Source organism: Oncorhynchus gorbuscha, linkage group LG20, assembly GCF_021184085.1.
Source record: "Oncorhynchus gorbuscha isolate QuinsamMale2020 ecotype Even-year linkage group LG20, OgorEven_v1.0, whole genome shotgun sequence".
Lineage (NCBI taxonomy): Eukaryota > Metazoa > Chordata > Actinopteri > Salmoniformes > Salmonidae > Oncorhynchus > Oncorhynchus gorbuscha.
Window position 1 is genome coordinate 2,472,306 of NC_060192.1, and position 17,310 is coordinate 2,489,615.

The 17,310-nt window shown below is 40.7% G+C and overlaps 1 pseudogene; it reads right to left on the reverse strand.

The window, feature by feature from the left end:
- Positions 1-8,924: 8,924 nt before the first annotated feature.
- Positions 8,925-15,182, reverse strand: LOC124007358 (annotated as a pseudogene).
- Positions 15,183-17,310: the final 2,128 nt, after the last annotated feature.

The following is a 17,310-nucleotide window of genomic DNA, read 5'->3' on the forward strand; positions in this document are numbered from 1 at the left end:
ATACTGCTCAGGAAGGAGACGCGTTCTGTCTCCTAGAGATGAAACGTACTTTGGTGTGAAAAGTGAAAATCAATCCCAGAACAGCAATGGACCTTGTGAAGATGCTGGAGGAAATAGGTACAAAAGTAACTATATCCACAGTAAAACAAGTCCTATATCGACTAAATCTGAAAGACTTCTCAGCAAGGAAGAAGCCACTGCTCCAAAACCACCATAAAAAAGCCAGACTTTGCAACTGCACATGGGGACAAAGATCGTACTTTTTTGGAGAAATGTCCTCTGGTCTGATGAAACAAACATAGAACTGTTTGACCATAATGACCATTGCTATGTTTGGAGGAAAAAGAGGGAGGCTTGCAAGCCGAAGAACACCATCACAACCGTGAAGCACGGGGGTGGCAGCATCATGTTGTTGGGTTGCGTTGCTGCAGGAGGGACTGGGGCACTTCACAAAAGAGATGGGATCATGAGGTAGGAAAATTACGTGGATGGAAAAATGTGTGGATATATTGAAGCAATATGTCAAGACATCAGTCAGGAAGTTAAAGCTTGGTCACAAATGGGTCTTACAAATGGACAATGACCCCAAGCATACTTTCAAAATTGTGGCAAAATGGCTTAAGGACAACAAAGTCAAAGTATTGGAGTGGGCATCACAAAGCCCTGTCCTCAATCCTATAGAAAATGTGTGGGCAGACTGAAAAAGCGTGTGTGAGCAAGGAGGCCCACAAACCTCACTCAGTTACAACAGTACTGTCAGGAGGAATGGGCCAAAATTCACCCAACGTATTGTGGGAAGCTTGTGGAAAGCTACCCGAAAGGTTTGACCCAAGTTAAACAATTTAAAGGCAATCCTACCAAATACTAATTGAGTGTATGTAAACTTCTGACCCACTGGGAATGTGATGAAGGAATTAAAAGCTGAAATAAATAATTATCTCAACTATTATTCTGACATTTCACATTTTTAAAGTAAAGTGGTGATCCTAACTGACCTAAAACAGGGCATTTTTACTCAGATTAAATGTCAGAAATTTTGAAAAACTGAGTTTAAATATATTTGGCTGAGGAGTATGTAAACTTCCGACTTCAACTGTATATACAGTGGGACAAAAAAGTATTTAGTCAGCCACCAATTGTGCAAGTTCCCCCACTTAAAAAGATGACAGAGGCCTGTAATGTTCATCATGGGTACACTTCAACTATGACAGACAAAATGAGAAGAAATAAAATCCAGAAAATCACATTGTAGGATTTTTAATAAATTTGATTTAAAATAAGTATTACCTAGTTAAATAAAGGGAAAAAAAGAGTGGCCAGATGGAAGCCACTCCTCAGTAAAAGGCACATGACAGCTCACTTGGAGTTTGCCAAAAGTCAAGTTTAGCTGGTCAAGTTTGTTCTATTGCCAACATGACTAGCTAAGTTTTAAAATACGGTCATACAGTTTAAGCTTTTCACAAGGCAATTCAGAGAAACAGATCGGAATTTTGGCGTGTTTGCTACAAAGTGACTTTTTTTCTGGTGATTATCCTTACTTTTTTGTACAGAAAGTTCATACTAATGATCTCCGAGCACTTCTGAACATCAGGTCGACAGTTACTAACCATGACTTTGACTTCAGCTCTGACTCAGCTGTTCCCTTCTTCATACCGAACCCTATCCCTATGTTTCATGGGCTATTAAAACACAGCAGGCGTAGACAAGCCGGCATCCTGCTGAGACTAAGATGAAGAGAAAATCGATCGGCACTCCCGTCTGTTCTATTGGCAAATGTCCAGCCACTCGAGAATAAGATGGATGATCTTTGTTCGAGAGTCTCCTACCAGAGAGACACGGAAATATGCAATATTATATGCCTTGCAGAGACGTGACTGGATAACTCTACGTATGTATTACTCAGTGATTTCTCCATGCAGCAGCACGATCTGACAAATGCGGCCTCTGGCAAATCCAAAGTGGAGGGATGTGCCTATTCATAAACAACAACTGGTGAGCTGCTTCCAGTGTGAAGACAATCTTGAGCTTTTGCGGACCTGATATAGAATAGCTCATGGTAAGCTGCAGATCCTTGAATCTACCAAGAGAGTTCTCATCCGAAATCATCACAGCTGTCTACATCCCTCCACAAACCGACACCACCACAAACTGTATGGGGCCATAAACAAACAAGAAACCGTTCACTCAGAGGCAGCATTTCTGATGGACAGAGACTTTAACGCGTGGAGACTGTTTTACCTCACTACTACCAACACGTCTCCTGCGCCACAAGGGACACTAAAACTCTAGACCACTTTTATTCTACCTACAGAAATGCATATAAGGCCCTCCCTCGTCCTCCCTTCGGTAATTCTGACCATGACTCTATTCGCCTGCTTCCTGTTTACAAACAAAAGCTGAAACAGGAAGCATCATTGAGGCACTAAGTATGGAAGCGGTCCGATGAAGTTGACACGAGGCTTCAAGAACTGGTACACTCTCACCTTGTCCCAGTCTGTAATCCCAACATGTTTCAAGCTGACCACCATTGTTCCTGTTCCCAAGGACACCAAGGTAACCTGCCTAAATGACTATCGCCCTGTAGCACTCACATCTGTTATACTATGTGTATACTGTTATACTATGTGTATACTAAGTATACTAAGTGTTTTTGAAAGGCTGGTCAGGACACACTAACATCATCATCCCAGACATCCTGGACCCAATCCAATTCCCATATCACTCCCAGATCCACAGGTTACGAATTGCACAATTGCACACACTGCCCTCTCCCACCTGGACAAGAGGGGAAATAACTATGTGAGAATGCTGTTCATAGACTACAGCTCAGCGTTCAACACCGTAGTCCCCTCCAACTCATCGCCAAGTTGAGTACCCCGGGACTGAACACCTCCCTCTGCAACTGGACTTCCTGATTGGCCAGCCCCAAGTGGTTAGGAAAAGCCACAACAACTCTGCCACGTTGACCTTCAACATTGGGGTAACTCAGGGGTGTGTGCTTCCCCTCCTGTACTCCCTGTTCACCCACAACTGCATGGCCAGGTATGACTCCCTCAACATCATCAAGTTTGCAGATGATACGACGGTGGTAGGCCTGATCACCGATGGCAATAAGACAGCCTAAAGGGAGGTCAGAGACTTAGTAGTGTGGTGCCTTAACAACAACGTCTCCCTCAATGCCAGTAACACTGATCGTGGACTACAGAAGAAAGACGGGAGAGCACGCCCACATCAACAGGGCTGTGGTGTAGTGGGCCGAGAGCTTCAAGTTCCTTGCCGTCCACATCACTCAGGACTTAACATGGTCCACACACACCTGCACAGTCGTGAATACGGCACAACAGTGCCTCTTCCCCCTTAGGAGGCTAAAAAGATTTGTCATTGGCCCTCGGATCCTCAAAGTTCTACAGCTGCACCATCGAGAGCATCTTATCTGGCTGCACCATCGCTTGGTATGGCAAATGCACTGCCCTCGACGTGCACTGCCCCCGAAGCACTACAGAGTGTGGTACGGACAGCCCAGTACATCATTGGGACCGAGCTCCCTTCCTCCTTCTATATTAAGCGGTGTCAGAGGAAGACAGCTTCTACCCACTAGCCATAAGACTGCTAAATAGCCATTCGAGTGCTAAATAGTTTTAATTAAATGGTTACCTGGACTATATACACTGTCCCTATCTTGCACTGACTCTATGCACACTCACAAGACTATGTTTACACACCAGATACACACGCACTCACACTACACGGACACGGACACTCACACAAAACCTACACACATTCACATACACTACATGCACACACAAACATAAAACACACACACATACCAACACAACACAAACACAAAAAACCACACACACTTTAACACTTTAACACTCATAATATGCTGCTGCTATTCTGTTCTTTATTTTACTCTTATTATTATTATCTATCCTGATGCCTAGTCACTTTACCCTGCCTTCATGTACATATCTACCTCTAATACCTTATTATTATCTATCCTGATGTCTAGTCACTTTACCCTGCCTTCATGTACATATCTACCTCTAATACCTTATTATTATCTATCCTGATGCCTAGTCACTTTACCCTGCCTTCATGTACATATCTACCTCTAATACCTTATTATTATCTATCCTGATGTCTAGTCACTTTACCCTGCCTTCATGTACATATCTACCTCTAATACCTTATTATTATCTATCCTGATGTCTAGTCACTTTACCCTGCCTTCATGTACATATCTACCTCTAATACCTTATTATTATCTATCCTGATGCCTAGTCACTTTACCCTGCCTTCATGTACATATCTACCTCAAATACCTTATTATTATCTATCCTGATGCCTAGTCACTTTACCCTGCCTTCATGTACATATCTACATCAAATACCTTATTATTATCTATCCTGATGCCTAGTCACTTTACCCTGCCTTCATGTACATATCTACCTCTAATACCTTATTATTATCTATCCTGATGTCTAGTCACTTTACCCTGCCTTCATGTACATATCTACCTCTAATACCTTATTATTATCTATCCTGATGTCTAGTCACTTTACCCTGCCTTCATGTACATATCTACCTCAAATACCTTATTATTATCTATCCTGATGTCTAGTCACTTTACCCTGCCTTCATGTACATATCTACCTCTAATACCTTATTATTATCTATCCTGATGTCTAGTCACTTTACCCTGCCTTCATGTACATATCTACCTCTAATACCTTATTATTATCTATCCTGATGCCTAGTCACTTTACCCTGCCTTCATGTACATATCTACCTCAAATACCTTATTATTATCTATCCTGATGCCTAGTCACTTTACCCTGCCTTCATGTACATATCTACCTCTAATACCTTATTATCTATCCTGATGTCTAGTCACTTTATCCTGCCTTCATGTACATATCTACCTCTAATACCTTATTATTATATATCCTGATGCCTAGGTACTTTACCCTGCCTTCATGTACATATCTACCTCTAATACCTTATTATCTATCCTGATGTCTAGTCACTTTATCCTGCCTTCATGTACATATCTACCTCTAATACCTTATTATTATCTATCCTGATGCCTAGTCACTTTACCCTGCCTTCATGTACATATCTACCTCTAATACCGTATTATTATCTATCCTGATGTCTAGTCACTTTACCCTGCCTTCATGTACATATCTACCTCTAATACCTTATTATTATCTATCCTGATGTCTAGTCACTTTACCCTGCCTTCATGTACATATCTACCTCTAATACCTTATTATTATCTATCCTGATGCCTAGTCACTTTACCCTGCCTTCATGTACATATCTACCTCTAATACCTTATTATTATCTATCCTGATGTCTAGTCACTTTACCCTGCCTTCATGTACATATCTACCTCTAATACCTTATTATTATCTATCCTGATGTCTAGTCACTTTACCCTGCCTTCATGTACATATCTACCTCAAATACCTTATTATTATCTATCCTGATGTCTAGTCACTTTACCCTGCCTTCATGTACATATCTACCTCTAATACCTTATTATTATCTATCCTGATGTCTAGTCACTTTACCCTGCCTTCATGTACATATCTACCTCTAATACCTTATTATTATCTATCCTGATGCCTAGTCACTTTACCCTGCCTTCATGTACATATCTACCTCTAATACCGTATTATTATCTATCCTGATGTCTAGTCACTTTACCCTGCCTTCATGTACATATCTACCTCTAATACCTTATTATTATCTATCCTGATGTCTAGTCACTTTACCCTGCCTTCATGTACATATCTACCTCTAATACCTTATTATTATCTATCCTGATGTCTAGTCACTTTACCCTGCCTTCATGTACATATCTACCTCAAATACCTTATTATTATCTATCCTGATGTCTAGTCACTTTACCCTGCCTTCATGTACATATCTACCTCTAATACCTTATTATTATCTATCCTGATGTCTAGTCACTTTACCCTGCCTTCATGTACATATCTACCTCTAATACCTTATTATTATCTATCCTGATGCCTAGTCACTTTACCCTGCCTTCATGTACATATCTACCTCAAATACCTTATTATTATCTATCCTGATGCCTAGTCACTTTACCCTGCCTTCATGTACATATCTACCTCTAATACCTTATTATCTATCCTGATGTCTAGTCACTTTACCCTGCCTTCATGTACATATCTACCTCTAATACCTTATTATTATCTATCCTGATGCCTAGGTACTTTACCCTGCCTTCATGTACATATCTACCTCTAATACCTTATTATTATCTATCCTGATGTCTAGTCACTTTATCCTGCCTTCATGTACATATCTACCTCTAATACCTTATTATTATCTATCCTGATGTCTAGTCACTTTACCCTGCCTTCATGTACATATCTACCTCTAATACCTTATTATTATCTATCCTGATGTCTAGTCACTTTACCCTGCCTTCATGTACATATCTACCTCTAATACCTTATTATTATCTATCCTGATGTCTATTCCCTTTACCCTGCCTTCATGTACATATCTACCTCAAATACCTTATTATTATCTATCCTGATGTCTAGTCACTTTACCCTGCCTTCATGTACATATCTACCTCTAATACCTTATTAGTATCTATTCTGATGTCTAGTCACTTTACCCCTCCTTCATGTACATATCTATCTCAAATACGTTGCACCCATGCACATGTATCTACATAAATGTATCTACATTTATCTACATTCTTGTGTATTTCATTCCTCTTGTGTCACATTTTTAAAAATATTTTTTTACTCAGTAGGAGGGGCTCATAAGCAAGTATTTTGTGGTAAAGTCTACACCTGTTGTATACGGCTCATGTGACAAATATGATTTGATTTGTGTAGAAAAGAGTCATATAGGCTCATTCTGTTCAGAACAACCAAAAAAAGTATGACGCCATCTGATGTCATCTTGTAACTTGTACGAACATATGAAACATAGTGATCATAAACATTTACACGGTATATGTTTTATAATATGTAAATGAGATGTGCAGATTTGGACTGTGTTTGGGTTACTTGTGTGACGTCAAAACGGTTATTTATTATAATCCTCAATGTCTCATCTTTTTACATATACCGATCAAAAATATTAATGCAACATGCAAAAAGTTCAAAGATTTTACTGAGTTACAGTTCATATAAGGAAATCAGTAAATTGAAATAAATTCACTAGGCCCTAATATATGGATTTCACATGACTGGGCAGGCATGCAGCCAATGGTGGGCCACCATGCCAATTGCACTCTCCCTTGAAATTTGAGACATCTGTATGGTGTTTGACTAAACTGCATATTTTAAATGGTCCTTTTATTGTCCAGCAGCACAAGGTGCACCTGTGTAATGATAATGCTGTTTAATCCGCTTCTTGATATTCTACACCTGTCAAGTGGATGGATTATCTTGGCAACGGAGAAATGCTCACTAACAGGGATGTACACAAATTTGAGAGAAATAAGCTTTTTGTGCGTATGGAACACTTCTGGGATTTTTTTGTTTTCGCTCAAGAAACATGCTATACTTGGAACCCAAAAGGGTTCTACCTGGAACCAAAAAGGTTTGTCCTATGGGGACAGCTGAAGAACCATTTTTGTATACGGGTGTGAGTGGAAAGGGTAATGCATGTACTACCTACTGTATGGCCTGGTCAGAGTGTTAGTGTCTGATTTACAGTACCAGTCAAAAGTTTGGACACACATGGAGGAGGTGTGATGGAGTGGGGGTGCTTTGTTGGTGACACTGTCAGTGATTTGTTTAGAATTCAAGGCACACTTAAAACGCATGGCAACCACAGCATTCTGCAGCAATAGACCATCCCTTTTTGTCAGCATTTAGTGGGACTATCATTTTTTTCCCCACCAGGACAATGACTCAGCCCTTACACAGCCTGGAGCTGTGTTCTATTTGACCAAGAAGGAGAGTGATGGAGTGTTGCAGATCAGGTCAGATGACCTGGCCTCCACAATCACCCGACCTCAAACCAATAGAGATGGTTTTGGATGAGTTGGACCACAATGTGAAGGAAAAGCAGCCAACAAGTGCTCAGCATATGTGGGAACTCCTTTCACACAGTTGGAAAAACATTCCTCATGAAGCTGTTTGAGAAAATGCCAAGAGTGTGCAAAGCTGTCATCAAAGCAAAGGGTGGCTACTTTTAAGAATTTCACATATAAAATATATTGATTTGTTTAACACATTTTTGGTTACTACATGATTCCATATGTGTTATTTTATAGTTTTGATGTCTTCAATTATTCTACAATGTAGAAAATAGTAACAATCAAGAAAAACCCTGGAATGAGTAGGTGTGTTTAAAATTTTGACTGGTACTGTATATGTATACAATTAATGTGTACAATATGTATACAATGCATACAATTAGATTATAGTTCATTGTATATTGAATTCAGTAGAGCCAGAATCCTAACTATAAGGGCAAAGCATAGTAAAAATTGTAAAACTGTATACTGGGTGCTCAACTTCCTTTTTTGGCATTAACTAGGTGTCATCTCGTCTCTTAGATCCTAACACAAATTCAACACAGCACCACATTTCAAATGAGTGAGAGGTGATACTACTTCTGCTTTGAATCCTCTGTTTTCCATTTTTTTTCTGTGCCAAAGCATCACTACTGCAGTTTTGTCAGCAAGGCGGCATAAGCGAAGACTGTTTTTGTTTTGTTATTTTCTAGATTTGAAGGAGTTTCTGATGTCGAAAGTAGGTTGCATACTGAAGCTGCAGATACAGTGTGTGTGTGTGTGTGTGTGTGTGTGTGTACTGTTGACAAATGGTCTCTATCGATCCCTACTGTCTTCAGGGTTTGAACCTGGTGGTATATAAGGAATAATTGATTGAATCATATTTTATTAATCCCCACAAAGAAACGAGTTTGTCACTAAGGAAAGACATTAAATATTCAAGAAAATACTACAAAGACATACAGTATATTATCTACATAGAGAGGGTTTAAAATGGGTCAAGGTAAGAAGATTCATGCACTCAGGCGCTCTCCTTGGTTGTAAGGCTGGACAGTTTAAGCATCTCCTCTTGCTCCTCCTTTTCTTCCTCTTCCCCCTTCTCCCGTGCCTCTCCCTACACGTGGTACCCCACCATCAGCTGGTACAACGTCATCCCCACCACCGCGTCAATGAAGGGGGCAAAGATGGACACGAAGAACCAGTAGGAATAAGCTCTTTGGGAGACCAAGACAGAGACAAGGCTATATGTCTATGCAGAGTAAATAGTGAGAGCAGAGTATCTTTAAGAACTTATGGTAAGATAAAACTTCCCATAAGACATGCTATATTTAAGTCATTATTAGAAAGAAAGAAAACACAGAAACCAAAAAACAGGAGAAAAAACCTAAGGAGACTCACGTGAAGACCTCGCTACCCCAGCCAGCCAGGGCAGTAAATATGCGTGGGCCCAGGTCTCTGGCAGGATTGAAGCCCATGGACAGACCGATGACCAGCACCACAAAGATCACCGTGAAGGCCTCCAATCCCCGGTGAATAGGGTTGTTGTAGGGGTCCATGATGGCCAGGATACACATGCTCAGGGCAGCCGTGCCTATCATCTGTAACACAGCCAGGCTCAGTTGTATATGGTTGTTGTGTGTTTTGTTGATTAAATGTGTTGGTTGTTGTTATATACTATGGTTTCCATACAGGATATTAGTCTATATAACTTATTGTGATTCAGAGACTGTCCTAATATGGATGCACTAATATACTATACTATTGTGAATGTACCTGGTCAAAGAATCCATTAACCAAAGTGAGATGTTTGGAGGGATAGGTAGCAAAGATCCCAGCAGTGGCATTCTCCCCCTAAACGATCAGTGTTCCTTGGCCGTAGTCCCACAATGCATCTGGAGAAACCATGGTAACATATAAGATACCACATTGTGTGTGGTACAGTACCATCTACAGTAGCTGTATAACATTGAAACTCCCTTTAACAGTTAAAAGGGAGTTAACAGTTATTTAAGTCTAAACTTGAAGTCTTGAATGTTTTCAGTGGAACATGGCAACTAGAAAAATTGTTGTTGTTGTTTGGACATTTATCATCATAAAGCATTTCCAAATTCCACTCACCAAAATGCATGCCAAATATGATCCCAGATCCCAGGAAGGCTCCCAGAGTCTGGAATTAGAAAAACACAGGGAACTTCCTCCAAGGTTCACTCCCCAATAGACAGAGAGCGAAGGTTACAGTTGGGTTCAGGTGGCCTCCTGTGACAAAGAACAATTTGGCAAATGGTGAATGGCCATTTCTCAGTTTCATTCTATTGCATTTTCTCTGAGTAAAAAACACCCAAGACCATCCCTCTTTAAACCAAGTCTCCTCCTGATTTTCTCTAAATGAGAGAAAACAACCCAGGTATATCAAGACCATAGATGATTCTCTTAAAACCTTTTCTCAGAGGGGAATAAAGGACCCGAGACTATCTGCCATAATAGTAGACTCAGTAAATACCTGTTAGGATGGCAGGTCTCTGTGACACATAGTCAATTGGAGTGATGAAAAGGCCCCTGAAAATGATCCCATGAAGCTACAGTAGATTTGCCCTTTAAAAGCTTGAAGTAGAAAACCTAATGAACTGTTCACACTGCGCATTCTCGTAGGTGTCGGTCTCCCTCCTCTCACCTTGCGTTTGCAGCTTAAATTGCGGCATGGTAGGAGGTCCCTAATTATACAAGTCTTATTTTCACAGCTGCCATCTGTATTAGAGGGCGACAGCCTCATTATAAAGGCATTGAAGACGTGGGCACAAGTGAACTGCGGAACTCTCTGTGCTGCCTGCCTTCCTTTTGATTTGCTTTTATAGTGAATGAAGAAATAACTCAATTTGTAATTTCACACTTTCCTTTCATTCATGGACCCAATAACTTTGAAATTTAAGGGGCAAGCGAGTGTCATTCTTTGTTCCTCTGTATGCCTCTCGGATTTCCACTGTTTGCAGTTCTCTCTCTCGCTCTCTCTCTCTCTCTTGTCTCCTGTCTCTAAATATTGCAGTTGAAATTACTGTTAGTTTACCTTAGGTAGAATGTGTCTGTCACAATAGTTTAACTGATCACTCCCAATAGACTTGCTACTATGAGACAGTAATGTCCGGACTAATGAAAACTCTTATTTTCCGGACCTTTGATTTCAGAGGAAGTAAGAGTGATAATGTGCCCCCATCACCTGAGACCTGTCCAGTATGACCAGTGTGGCAACGAAGCCAAAAGGCAAAGTTGACGGTGATGAACATTCCATGGTAGCCACCACTCAGCACCAGCTGGGCCACCGCAACACAGCCAAACACCTACAGGGAGAGGAGAGAGACATGTGAGATGAGAGAGACTCTGCAATGTGAACATTGTAATGTGTTGTTGTGATACATTTTGTTGATGTTTACACTGACACCCCCCCCCCCCATAAAGGAATACACTATATTTAAGGGTCATCTTCATCATCAACAAGTTTACTATGGCATGCGCATCACATTCAGATAGTTACAGACTATCTGTGTAGACATTTTCTGTGTAGATTAGTGAGAATGGAGCATGCATAGAGAATAGCCTGTTCCAGTCCAGTCTCTTTCTGCTTTAGTCAGCTTGTTGTCCGGCCTAAAAAGATGTTCAATCAACTTTTGTCTGAAAATGCCTGTGGTCGAGCGGTGGTCCAGTACTTATTTCAAATGAGTTTTAAGACTTTTCCAACTTTAGGTCTGTATAGCGCTCAGATAAACAGACAGAGGGTAGAAAATAGGTCACCAAAGAAGGTAAACACCTCCAACCGTTTGACTGGAGTGCCACCCCTCTTCCTGTGCCATTAAGCTTACTACAGATCTTGCCTGAGGCGTGGATTACATTGACCCGAGAAGCCGTGCTTGTGTCGTTTTGAATGTGCTACGGAGCCCATGGGTGGTGTGTATGTGTGTTGATATGGGTTTGCTGCGGAGCCCAGGGGCCGTGGTGGTGTGCGTTGGGGGTCGCTGGTCGGCAGATTATCTGGCACAGGCATACAGTTGAAGTCAGAAGTTTACATACACCCTAGCCAAATACAATTAAACTCATTTTTTCCACAATTCCTGAGATTTAATCCTGGTAAAAATCCCCTGTCTTAGGTCAGTTAAGATCACCACTTTATTTTAAGAATGTGAAATGTCAGAATAATAGTAGAGAGAACGATTTATTTCAGATTTTATTTCTTTCATCACATTCCCAGTGGGTCAGAAGTTTACATACACTCAATTAGTATTTGGTAGCATTGCCTTTCAATTGCTTAACTTGGGTCAAACATTTTGGGTAGCCTTTCACAAGCTTCCAACAATAAATTGGGTGAATTTGGGCCCATTCCTCCTGACAGAGCTGCTGTAACTGAATCAGGTTTGTAGGCCTCCTTGCTGGCACATGCTTTTTCAGTTTTGCCAACAAATTTTCTATAGGATTGAAGTCAGGGCTTTGTGATGGCCACTCCAATACCTTAACATTGTTGTTTATAAGCCATTTTGCCATAACTTTGAAAGTATGCTTGGGGTCGTTGTCCATTTGGAAGACCCATTTGAAACCAAGCTTTAACTTCCTGACTGATGTCTTGAGATGTTGCTTCAATATATCCACATCATTTTCCATCCTCATAATGCCATATATTTTGTGAAGTGCACCAGTCTCTCCTGCAGTAAACCACCCCCACAACATGATGCTGCCACCACTGTGCTTCACGGTTGGGATGGTGTTCTTCAGCTTGCAAGCCTCTCCCTTATTCCTTCAAACATAATGATGGTCATTATGGCCAAACAGTTTTTTTTTTCATCAGACTAGAGGACAAGAAGTACGATCTTTGTCTCCATGTGCAGTTGCAAACCGAAGTCTGGCTTTTTATGGCGGTTTTGGAGCAGTGGCTTCTTCCTTGCTGAGCGGTCTTTCAGGTTATGTCGATATAGGACTCGTTTTATTGTGGATATAGATACTTTTGTACCTGTTTCCTCCAGCATCTTCACAAGGTCCTTTGCTGTTGTTCTGGGATTGATTGGAACTTTTCACACCAAAGTATGTTCATCTCTATGAGACTAAGCGACGGCTGCGTGGTCCCATGGTCTTTATACTTGCGTACTATTATATGTACAGATGAATGTGGTACCTTCAGGCATTTGGAAATTGCTCCCAAGGATGAACCAGACTTGTGGAGGTCTACAATATTTTTTCTGAGGTCTTGGCTGATTTCTTTTGATTTTCCCATGATGTCAAGCAAAGAGGCGCTGAGCTTGAAGGTAGGTCTTGAAATACATCCACAGGTACACCTCCAATTGAACAAATGATGCCAATTAGCCTATCAGGAGCTTCAAAAGCCATGACATAATTTTCTGGAATTTTTTTCTGGAACTTGCCAAAATGATAGTTTGTTGACAAGAAATGTGTGGAGTGGTTGAAAAATTAGTTTTAATGACTCCAACCTAAGTGTATGCAAACTTCTGACTTCCGACAGCTGTATATTCAACCAAGCAGCATGGTGGATCATACATTGGTGCAGAGTTTCCATGGGAAGATATAAAGCTTTCTATATGCATTTGATCAAGAGTGTGTTGTGGTAGGTGGGTTATGGTGGCTATTGAAGCTCCGAGCTAGATATCTACCTGTGGAGCTTTCTTTAGAGCAGAGAAGACCTGCCTTCAGGCATCCACGGCCAGGGGAATTGTGTTTGCCAGGGGGGTATAACGCTTCCCTCAGTAGTGTGTCCAAACAGCGGATCAGACATAAGTTACACCTCTCACACTGCAGGCTAGGAAAATACCAGATTGCATGACCACCCCCTCTCGTATCTTTGCTTGTTGTGCTGTGTGGTGGTTACCATTGGAAATGGTTGATACCAGGTAGCCGTTTGTGTATTAATCTCACGTGCTTTATTTGGATTGAGCTGAATACCAAGGAGGTTTCAGTTACCTACGTGAACGAGTTGGTTACATGACAATTATCTTTCACCTTGGAGGGTGAAAGGGATACGATTCTATTCTATTCCGTTGCTTTGTCTCATATAGGCTAGGTTTTGAGTTCTCCCTACAGCGGTATGCATGTGAATATGTTTGTGGATTAATTATAGATCAATTTCTATATTTTACAAAACACAGTGAATCTGTGTAAATATGGAACGTAATATCAACAAGGAAGTATTAATAATTATCTGATGACTTCACTTTCTCTCAGAATTAATTACCTGGTTATATGGAAAACAATATTATTTAAATGTATTAATTTAAAGTAAAGGATGTTCATTTCCAGTGTTAAGTCTTCGACATGAAAAACAACGTCAGAGGATTTAAAATACTTAATAAACAATCAATTGGGTTAATAACCTGCCCCATCTAGATTTTTGGAGGACATTCTTTTCATACCCACAAGCTGTCACTCAGCTCCTACTTGTTGGATAGCTAATGATAGTATGGCACTGTGTTTCCTATTGACAGTCACCCCCTCATAACACTCTGAGGTCGATGTCCGGCGACATCCCATTATATTAAATAAAAACCTGTGTGTTTACGCTAGAGACTTCCTGTTTTTTGTTTTTGCACGTGCTGCCTTTCAATCCACTGAATCTGCTGATGTAGACCTCCGCTTCCAAAGATGGGTGTTTGTCAGACATGAGAGGATGCCGAAAAGTTCCCTTTCGCAAAAACGTCTGCAAAGTCTTAACGTTTTGAGCTAGAAGCTATTTGGATGATCCAAAGCGGAGACTCACGAACGCAGGCAGGTTAGCTGTTTTGCTCGAAGACGCCCACAAGGATAATAAGACTTGTCTGAAGGTAACCTGGTACTGGGCGGTAAAAAAATAATAGAAGTGAATAGGGGGTAGAATGTGCCAAAACTAAAGGAGTTAAATACAGGTTTCAGATATAGGAAAAACACTTCAAAGCATACTTCCTTCCCTATAACAATTTCATATGTTAGCGTAGTAGATATCGCCCTCTAAAGGCTTAGACTCAAGAGAAGGGTTTTATTTACATAGGTAATGCTACTCTAGTGACGTAGAACAGTCCCCACTCACCACGAGAATCAGGGTTCCCAAGCACTCTACCAGAGCCTGGCGTAGCAACATGTGGCGGATCTGAAAGGTCCTCACTAGCTTGTCCAAGGGTGCGTTCTGTTTTCCCATGAAGCAGCTGTGACAGGGTCGTCCAGTGAGAACAGGGTCGGTGGCAGAGGCGCAGGGCTGACTAGGAATGTGTGTGAAGGAGGGCTGTGTGTCGACTCTAAGATCTCAGAAAAGGATCCTTAATAAAAAACACAGCTCTCCTGGATTTTGAACCTTATTTATATTACTTATATAAATATATTATAATAATATACTTATATAAATATATTATAATAATATAATAATAATAAATATATATTATATAAATATATTATAATAATATACTTATAATAAATATATTATAATAATAATAATAAATATATATATATACATATATATATGAACCCTACACATCTCCACTCATATTTCCCCCCCTTCATTATTATTGTTTTCAAGTCCTCTTTTTTGACTTTTTCCTCCTCTGCTTTCTTGAAAATGTTGTGGATTACTACAACTACTCCACTTGGTGTTTTGTAACTTGGTCAAACAGCCCATTTCCGATATATTTTTCAGTAATTTGTCTTTTCACCAGTCAGATCAGCTGCAAAAGTTCTGATGTGAAAAGATCTGAAGTGATTGATCAAAATAACAACTAGTGGAAAACATATCAGAATTGTGATGCATGTTTGGTGTGTCTCCCAGGTGGCTTGTGGCAAACTTTAAACGACACTTTTTATGGATATCATTAAGAAATGGCTTTCTTCTTGCCACTCTTCCATAAAGGCCAGATTTGTGCAATATACGACTGATTGTTGTCCTATGGACAGAGTCTCCCACCTCAGCTGTAGATCTCTGCAGTTCATCCAGAGTGATCATGGGCCTCTTGGCTGCATCTCTGATCAGTCTTCTCCTTGTATGAGCTGAAAGTTTAGAGGGACGGCCATGTCTTGGTAGATTTGCAGTGGTCTGATACTCCTTCCATTTCAATATTATCGCTTGCACAGTGCTCCTTGGGATGTTTAAAGCTTGGGAAATCTTTTTGTATCCAAATCCAGCTTTAAACTTCTTCACAACAGTATCTCGGACCTGCCTGGTGTGTTCCTTGTTCTTCATGATGCTCTCTGCGCTTTTAACGGACCTCTGAGACTATCACAGTGCAGGTGCATTTATACGGAGACTTGATTACACACAGGTGGATTGTATTTATCATCATTCGTCATTTAGGTCAACATTGGATCATTCAGAGATCCTCACTGAACTTCTGGAGAGAGTTTGCTGCACTGAAAGTAAAGGGGCTGAATAATTTTGCACGCCCAATATTTCCGTTTTTGATTTGTTAAAAAAGTTTGAAATATCCAATAAATGTCGTTCCACTTCATGATTGTGTCCCACTTGATGTTGATTCTTCACAAAAAATACAGTTTTATATATTTATGTTTGAAGCCTGAAATGTGGCAAAAGGTCTCAAAGTTCAAGGGGGGCGAATACTTTCGCAAAGCACTGTACATTGTGTGCAAAAGGCATGAGGAGGTAGGCAAATAATTACAATTTTGCAGATTAACACTGGAGTGATAAATGATCAGATGGTAATGTACAGGTAGAGATATTGGTGTGCAAAAGAGCAGAAAAGTAAATAAATAAAAACAGTATGGGGATGAGGTAGGTAAAAATGGGTGGGCTATTTACCGATGGACTATGTACAGCTGCAGCGATCGGTTAGCTGCTCAGATAGCAGATGTTTGAAGTTGGTGAGGGAGATAAAAGTCTCCAACTTCAGCGATTTTTGTAATTCGTTCCACTCACAGGCAGCAGAGAACTGGAACGAAAGGCGACCAAATGAGGTGTTGGCTTTAGGGATGATCAGTGAGATACACCTGCTGGAGCGCGTGCTATGGATGGGTGTTGCCATCGTGACCAGTGAACTGAGATAAGGCGGAGCTTTACCTAGCATGGACTTGTAGATGACCTGGAGCCAGTGGGTCTGGCGACGAATATGTAGCGAGGGCCAGCTGATTAGAGCATACAAGTCGCAGTGGTGGGTGGTATAAGGTGCTTTAGTGACAAAACGGATGGCACTGTGATAAACTGCATCCAGTTTGCTGAGTAGAGTGTTGGAAGCAATTTTGTAGATGACATCGCCGAAGTCGAGGTTCGGTAGGATAGTCAGTTTTACTAGGGTAAGTTTGGCGGCGTGAGTGAAGGAGGCCTT